This window comes from Borostomias antarcticus (genome assembly GCF_949987555.1).
Source record: "Borostomias antarcticus genome assembly, contig: scaffold_43, whole genome shotgun sequence".
In the NCBI taxonomy this organism is placed as follows: Eukaryota; Metazoa; Chordata; class Actinopteri; order Stomiiformes; family Stomiidae; genus Borostomias; species Borostomias antarcticus.
This window is the reverse complement of record NW_028176769.1, coordinates 1,475,937-1,485,520: the sequence shown is the minus strand read 5'-3', so window position 1 is coordinate 1,485,520 and position 9,584 is coordinate 1,475,937.

Here is a 9,584-nt window from a genome sequence, read left to right as displayed (position 1 = left end):
TACTATCAAACCAATGCGCTAGCTACTGTCCATCCCAACTATGCTACTATCAAACCAATGCGCTAGCTACTGTCCATCCCAACTATGCTACTATCAAACCAATGCGCTAGCTACTGTCCATCCCAACTATGCTGCTATCAAACCAATGTGCTAGCTACTGTCCATCCCAACTATGCTACTATCAAACAAATGCGCTAGCTACTGTCCATCCCAACTATGCTACTATCAAACCAATGCACTAGCTACTGTCCATCCCAACTATGCCGCTATCAAACCAATGCGCTAGCTACTGTCCATCCCAACTATGCCACTATCAAACCAATGCGCTAGCTACTGTCCATGCCAACTATGCTACTATCAAACCAATGCGCTAGCTACTGTCCATCCCAACTATGCTACTATCAAACCAATGCGCTAGCTACTGTCCATCCCAACTATGCTACTATCAAAACAATGTGCTAGCTACTGTCCATCCCAACTATGCTGCTATCAAACCAATGTGCTAGCTACTGTCCATCCCAACTATGCTGCTATCAAACCAATGCGCTAGCTACTGTCCATCCCAACTAGGCTACTATCAAACCAATGCGCTAGCTACTGTCCATCCCAACTATGCTACTATCAAACCAATGCACTAGCTACTGTCCATCCCAACTATGCCACTATCAAACCAATGCGCTAGCTACTGTCCATCCCAACTATGCCACTATCAAACCAATGCTCTAGCTACTGTCCATCCCAACTATGCTACTATCAAACCAATGCGCTAGCTACTGTCCATCCCAACTATGCTACTATCAAACCAATGCGCTAGCTACTGTCCATCCATCAAACCAATGTGCTAGCTACTGTCCATCCCAACTATGCTGCTATCAAACCAATGCACTAGCTACTGTCCATCCCAACTATGCTGCTATCAAACCAATGCGCTAGCTACTGTCCATCCCAACTATGCTACTATCAAACCAATGCGCTAGCTACTGTCCATCCCAACTATGCTGCTATCAAACCAATGCGCTAGCTACTGTCCATCCCAGCTATGCTACTATCAAACCAATGCGCTAGCTACTGTCCATCCCAACTATACTACTATCAAACCAATGCACTAGCTACTGTCCATCCCAACTATGCCACTATCAAACCAATGCGCTAGCTACTGTCCATCCCAACTATGCCACTATCAAACCAATGCGCTAGCTACAGTCCATCCCAACTATGCTACTTTCAAACCAATGCGCTAGCTACTGTCCATCCCAACTATGCTACTATCAAACCAATGCGCTAGCTACTGTCCATCCCAACTATGCTACTATCAAACCAATGTGCTAGCTACTGTCCATCCCAACTATGCTGCTATCAAACCAATGTGCTAGCTACTGTCCATCCCAACTATGCTGCTATCAAACCAATGCGCTAGCTACTGTCCATCCCAACTAGGCTACTATCAAACCAATGCGCTAGCTACTGTCCATCCCAACTATGCTACTATCAAACCAATGCACTAGCTACTGTCCATCCCAACTATGCCACTATCAAACCAATGTGCTAGCTACTGTCCATCCCAACTATGCCACTATCAAACCAATGCGCTAGCTACTGTCCATCCCAACTATGCTACTATCAAACCAATGCGCTAGCTACTGTCCATCCCAACTATACTACTATCAAACCAATGCGCTAGCTACTGTCCATCCATCAAACCAATGTGCTAGCTACTGTCCATCCCAACTATGCTGCTATCAAACCAATGTGCTAGCTACTGTCCATCCCAACTATGCTACTATCAAACCAATGCGCTAGCTACTGTCCATCCCAACTATGCTGCTATCAAACCAATGTGCTAGCTACTGTCCATCCCAACTATGCTACTATCAAACCAATGCGCTAGCTACTGTCCATCCCAACTATGCTACTATCAAACCAATGCACTAGCTACTGTCCATTCCAACTATGCCACTATCAAACCAATGCGCTAGCTACTGTCCATCCCAACTATGCCACTATCAAACCAATGCGCTAGCTACAGTCCATCCCAACTATGCTACTATCAAACCAATGCGCTAGCTACTGTCCATCCCAACTATGCTACTATCAAACCAATGCGCTAGCTACTGTCCATCCCAACTATGCTACTATCAAACCAATGCGCTAGCTACTGTCCATCCCAACTATGCTGCTATCAAACCAATGTGCTAGCTACTGTCCATCCCAACTATGCTACTATCAAACCAATGCGCTAGCTACTGTCCATCCCAACTATACTACTATCAAACCAATGCACTAGCTACTGTCCATCCCAACTATGCCACTATCAAACCAATGCGCTAGCTACTGTCCATCCCAACTATGCCACTATCAAACCAATGCGCTAGCTACAGTCCATCCCAACTATGCTACTATCAAACCAATGCGCTAGCTACTGTCCATCCCAACTATGCTACTATCAAACCAATGCGCTAGCTACTGTCCATCCCAACTATGCTACTATCAAACCAATGCGCTAGCTACTGTCCATCCCAACTATGCTACTATCAAACCAATGCGCTAGCTACTGTCCATCCCAACTATGCTACTATCAAACCAATGTGCTAGCTACTGTCCATCCCAACTATGCTACTTTCAAACCAATGCGCTAGCTACTGTCCATCCCAACTATGCTACTATCAAACCAATGCGCTAGCTACTGTCCATCCCAACTATGCTACTATCAAACCAATGCGCTAGCTACTGTCCATCCCAACTATGCTGCTATCAAACCAATGTGCTAGCTACTGTCCATCCCAACTATGCTACTATCAAACAAATGCGCTAGCTACTGTCCATCCCAACTATGCTACTATCAAACCAATGCACTAGCTACTGTCCATCCCAACTATGCCGCTATCAAACCAATGCGCTAGCTACTGTCCATCCCAACTATGCCACTATCAAACCAATGCGCTAGCTACTGTCCATGCCAACTATGCTACTATCAAACCAATGCGCTAGCTACTGTCCATCCCAACTATGCTACTATCAAACCAATGCGCTAGCTACTGTCCATCCCAACTATGCTACTATCAAACCAATGTGCTAGCTACTGTCCATCCCAACTATGCTGCTATCAAACCAATGTGCTAGCTACTGTCCATCCCAACTATGCTGCTATCAAACCAATGCACTAGCTACTGTCCATCCCAACTAGGCTACTATCAAACCAATGCGCTAGCTACTGTCCATCCCAACTATGCTACTATCAAACCAATGCACTAGCTACTGTCCATCCCAACTATGCCACTATCAAACCAATGCGCTAGCTACTGTCCATCCCAACTATGCCACTATCAAACCAATGCTCTAGCTACTGTCCATCCCAACTATGCTACTATCAAACCAATGCGCTAGCTACTGTCCATCCCAACTATGCTACTATCAAACCAATGCGCTAGCTACTGTCCATCCATCAAACCAATGTGCTAGCTACTGTCCATCCCAACTATGCTGCTATCAAACCAATGCGCTAGCTACTGTCCATCCCAACTATGCTACTATCAAACCAATGCGCTAGCTACTGTCCATCCCAACTATGCCACTATCAAACCAATGTGCTAGCTACTGTCCATCCCAACTATGCCACTATCAAACCAATGCGCTAGCTACTGTCCATCCCAACTATGCCACTATCAAACCAATGCTCTAGCTACTGTCCATCCCAACTATGCTGCTATCAAACCAATGTGCTAGCTACTGTCCATCCCAACTATGCTGCTATCAAACCAATGCGCTAGCTACTGTCCATCCCAACTAGGCTACTATCAAACCAATGCGCTAGCTACTGTCCATCCCAACTATGCTACTATCAAACCAATGCACTAGCTACTGTCCATCCCAACTATGCCACTATCAAACCAATGCGCTAGCTACTGTCCATCCCAACTATGCCACTATCAAACCAATGCTCTAGCTACTGTCCATCCCAACTATGCTACTATCAAACCAATGCGCTAGCTACTGTCCATCCCAACTATGCTACTATCAAACCAATGCGCTAGCTACTGTCCATCCATCAAACCAATGTGCTAGCTACTGTCCATCCCAACTATGCTGCTATCAAACCAATGCGCTAGCTACTGTCCATCCCAACTATGCTACTATCAAACCAATGCGCTAGCTACTGTCCATCCCAACTATGCCACTATCAAACCAATGTGCTAGCTACTGTCCATCCCAACTATGCCACTATCAAACCAATGCGCTAGCTACTGTCCATCCCAACTATGCTACTATCAAACCAATGCGCTAGCTACTGTCCATCCCAACTATGCTACTATCAAACCAATGCGCTAGCTACTGTCCATCCATCAAACCAATGTGCTAGCTACTGTCCATCCCAACTATGCTGCTATCAAACCAATGTGCTAGCTACTGTCCATCCCAACTATGCTACTATCAAACCAATGCGCTAGCTACTGTCCATCCCAACTATGCTACTATCAAACCAATGCGCTAGCTACTGTCCATCCCAACTATGCTACTATCAAACCAATGCGCTAGCTACTGTCCATCCCAACTATGCTACTATCAAACCAATGCGCTAGCTACTGTCCATCCCAACTATGCTACTATCAAACCAATGCGCTAGCTACTGTCCATCCCAACTATGCTGCTATCAAACCAATGTGCTAGCTACTGTCCATCCCAACTATGCTACTATCAAACAAATGCGCTAGCTACTGTCCATCCCAACTATGCTACTATCAAACCAATGCACTAGCTACTGTCCATCCCAACTATGCCGCTATCAAACCAATGCGCTAGCTACTGTCCATCCCAACTATGCCACTATCAAACCAATGCGCTAGCTACTGTCCATGCCAACTATGCTACTATCAAACCAATGCGCTAGCTACTGTCCATCCCAACTATGCTACTATCAAACCAATGTGCTAGCTACTATCCATCCCAACTATGCTACTATCAAACCAATGTGCTAGCTACTGTCCATCCCAACTATGCTGCTATCAAACCAATGTGCTAGCTACTGTCCATCCCAACTATGCTGCTATCAAACCAATGCGCTAGCTACTGTCCATCCCAACTAGGCTACTATCAAACCAATGCGCTAGCTACTGTCCATCCCAACTATGCTACTATCAAACCAATGCACTAGCTACTGTCCATCCCAACTATGCCACTATCAAACCAATGCGCTAGCTACTGTCCATCCCAACTATGCCACTATCAAACCAATGCGCTAGCTACTGTCCATCCCAACTATGCTACTATCAAACCAATGCGCTAGCTACTGTCCATCCCAACTATGCTACTATCAAACCAATGCGCTAGCTACTGTCCATCCATCAAACCAATGTGCTAGCTACTGTCCATCCCAACTATGCCACTATCAAACCAATGCGCTAGCTACTGTCCATCCCAACTATGCCACTATCAAACCAATGCGCTAGCTACTGTCCATCCCAACTATGCTACTATCAAACCAATGCGCTAGCTACTGTCCATCCCAACTATGCTACTATCAAACCAATGCGCTAGCTACTGTCCATCCATCAAACCAATGTGCTAGCTACTGTCCATCCCAACTATGCTGCTATCAAACCAATGTGCTAGCTACTGTCCATCCCAACTATGCCACTATCAAACCAATGCACTAGCTACTGTCTAACCCAACTATGCCACTGTCAAACCAATGCGCTAGCTACTGTCCATCCCAACTATGCTACTGTCAAACCAATGCGCTAGCTACTGTCCATCCCAACTATGCTACTATCAAACCAATGCGCTAGCTACTGTCCATCCCAACTATGCTACTATCAAACCAATGCGCTAGCTACTGTCCATCCCAACTATGCTACTATCAAACCAATGCGCTAGCTACTGTCCATCCCAACTATGCTACTATCAAACCAATGCGCTAGCTACTGTCCATCCCAACTATGCTACTGTCAAACCAATGCGCTAGCTACTGTCCATCCCAACTATGCTACTATCAAACCAATGCGCTAGCTACTGTCCATCCCAACTATGCTACTATCAAACCAATGCGCTAGCTACTGTCCATCCCAACTATGCTACTATCAAACCAATGCGCTAGCTACTGTCCATCCCAACTATGCTACTATCAAACCAATGCGCTAGCTACTGTCCATCCCAACTATGCTACTATCAAACCAATGCGCTAGCTACTGTCCATCCCAACTATGCTACTATCAAACCAATGCGCTAGCTACTGTCCATCCCAACTATGCTGCTATCAAACCAATGTGCTAGCTACTGTCCATCCCAACTATGCTACTATCAAACAAATGCGCTAACTACTGTCCATCCCAACTATGCTACTATCAAACCAATGCACTAGCTACTGTCCATCCCAACTATGCCGCTATCAAACCAATGCGCTAGCTACTGTCCATCCCAACTATGCCACTATCAAACCAATGCGCTAGCTACTGTCCATGCCAACTATGCTACTATCAAACCAATGCGCTAGCTACTGTCCATCCCAACTATGCTACTATCAAACCAATGCGCTAGCTACTGTCCATCCCAACTATGCTACTATCAAACCAATGTGCTAGCTACTGTCCATCCCAACTATGCTGCTATCAAACCAATGTGCTAGCTACTGTCCATCCCAACTATGCAGCTATCAAACCAATGCGCTAGCTACTGTCCATCCCAACTAGGCTACTATCAAACCAATGCGCTAGCTACTGTCCATCCCAACTATGCTACTATCAAACCAATGCACTAGCTACTGTCCATCCCAACTATGCCACTATCAAACCAATGCGCTAGCTACTGTCCATCCCAACTATGCCACTATCAAACCAATGCGCTAGCTACTGTCCATCCCAACTATGCTACTATCAAACCAATGCGCTAGCTACTGTCCATCCCAACTATGCTACTATCAAACCAATGCGCTAGCTACTGTCCATCCATCAAACCAATGTGCTAGCTACTGTCCATCCCAACTATGCTGCTATCAAACCAATGTGCTAGCTACTGTCCATCCCAACTATGCCACTATCAAACCAATGCACTAGCTACTGTCTAACCCAACTATGCCACTGTCAAACCAATGCGCTAGCTACTGTCCATCCCAACTATGCTACTGTCAAACCAATGCGCTAGCTACTGTCCATCCCAACTATGCTACTATCAAACCAATGCGCTAGCTACTGTCCATCCCAACTATGCTACTATCAAACCAATGCGCTAGCTACTGTCCATCCCAACTATGCTACTATCAAACCAATGCGCTAGCTACTGTCCATCCCAACTATGCTGCTATCAAACCAATGTGCTAGCTACTGTCCATCCCAACTATGCTACTATCAAACAAATGCGCTAGCTACTGTCCATCCCAACTATGCTACTATCAAACCAATGCACTAGCTACTGTCCATCCCAACTATGCCGCTATCAAACCAATGCGCTAGCTACTGTCCATCCCAACTATGCCACTATCAAACCAATGCGCTAGCTACTGTCCATGCCAACTATGCTACTATCAAACCAATGCGCTAGCTACTGTCCATCCCAACTATGCTACTATCAAACCAATGCGCTAGCTACTGTCCATCCCAACTATGCTACTATCAAAACAATGTGCTAGCTACTGTCCATCCCAACTATGCTGCTATCAAACCAATGTGCTAGCTACTGTCCATCCCAACTATGCTGCTATCAAACCAATGCGCTAGCTACTGTCCATCCCAACTAGGCTACTATCAAACCAATGCGCTAGCTACTGTCCATCCCAACTATGCTACTATCAAACCAATGCACTAGCTACTGTCCATCCCAACTATGCCACTATCAAACCAATGCGCTAGCTACTGTCCATCCCAACTATGCCACTATCAAACCAATGCTCTAGCTACTGTCCATCCCAACTATGCTACTATCAAACCAATGCGCTAGCTACTGTCCATCCCAACTATGCTACTATCAAACCAATGCGCTAGCTACTGTCCATCCATCAAACCAATGTGCTAGCTACTGTCCATCCCAACTATGCTGCTATCAAACCAATGTGCTAGCTACTGTCCATCCCAACTATGCCACTATCAAACCAATGCGCTAGCTACTGTCTATCCCAACTATGCCACTGTCAAACCAATGCGCTAGCTACTGTCCATCCCAACTATGCTACTTTCAAACCAATGCGCTAGCTAATGTCCATCCCAACTATGCTACTGTCAAACCAATGCGCTAGCTACTGTCCATTCCAACTATGCTACTATCAAACCAATGCGCTAGCTACTGTCCATCCCAACTATGCTGTTATCAAACCAATGTGCTAGCTACTGTCCATCCCAACTATGCCACTATCAAACCAATGCACTAGCTACTGTCTAACCCAACTATGCCACTGTCAAACCAATGCGCTAGCTACTGTCCATCCCAACTATGCTACTGTCAAACCAATGCGCTAGCTACTGTCCATCCCAACTATGCTACTATCAAACCAATGCGCTAGCTACTGTCCATCCCAACTATGCTACTATCAAACCAATGCGCTAGCTACTGTCCATCCCAACTATGCTACTATCAAACCAATGCGCTAGCTACTGTCCATCCCAACTATGCTACTATCAAACCAATGCGCTAGCTACTGTCCATCCCAACTATGCTGCTATCAAACCAATGTGCTAGCTACTGTCCATCCCAACTATGCTACTATCAAACCAATGCGCTAGCTACTGTCCATCCCAACTATACTACTATCAAACCAATGCACTAGCTACTGTCCATCCCAACTATGCCACTATCAAACCAATGCGCTAGCTACTGTCCATCCCAACTATGCCACTATCAAACCAATGCGCTAGCTACAGTCCATCCCAACTATGCTACTATCAAACCAATGCGCTAGCTACTGTCCATCCCAACTATGCTACTATCAAACCAATGCGCTAGCTACTGTCCATCCCAACTATGCTACTATCAAACCAATGCGCTAGCTACTGTCCATCCCAACTATGCTACTATCAAACCAATGTGCTAGCTACTGTCCATCCCAACTATGCTGACATCAAACCAATGTGCTAGCTACTGTCCATCCCAACTATGCTGCTATCAAACCAATGCGCTAGCTACTGTCCATCCCAACTAGGCTACTATCAAACCAATGCGCTAGCTACTGTCCATCCCAACTATGCTACTATCAAACCAATGCACTAGCTACTGTCCATCCCAACTATGCCACTATCAAACCAATGCGCTAGCTACTGTCCATCCCAACTATGCCACTATCAAACCAATGCGCTAGCTACTGTCCATCCCAACTATGCTACTATCAAACCAATGCGCTAGCTACTGTCCATCCCAACTATGCTACTATCAAACCAATGCGCTAGCTACTGTCCATCCATCAAACCAATGTGCTAGCTACTGTCCATCCCAACTATGCTGCTATCAAACCAATGCACTAGCTACTGTCCATCCCAACTATGCTACTATCAAACCAATGCGCTAGCTACTGTCCATCCCAACTATGCTGCTATCAAACCAATGCGCTAGCTACTGTCCATCCCAACTATGCTACTATCAAACCAATGCGCTAGCTACTGTCCATC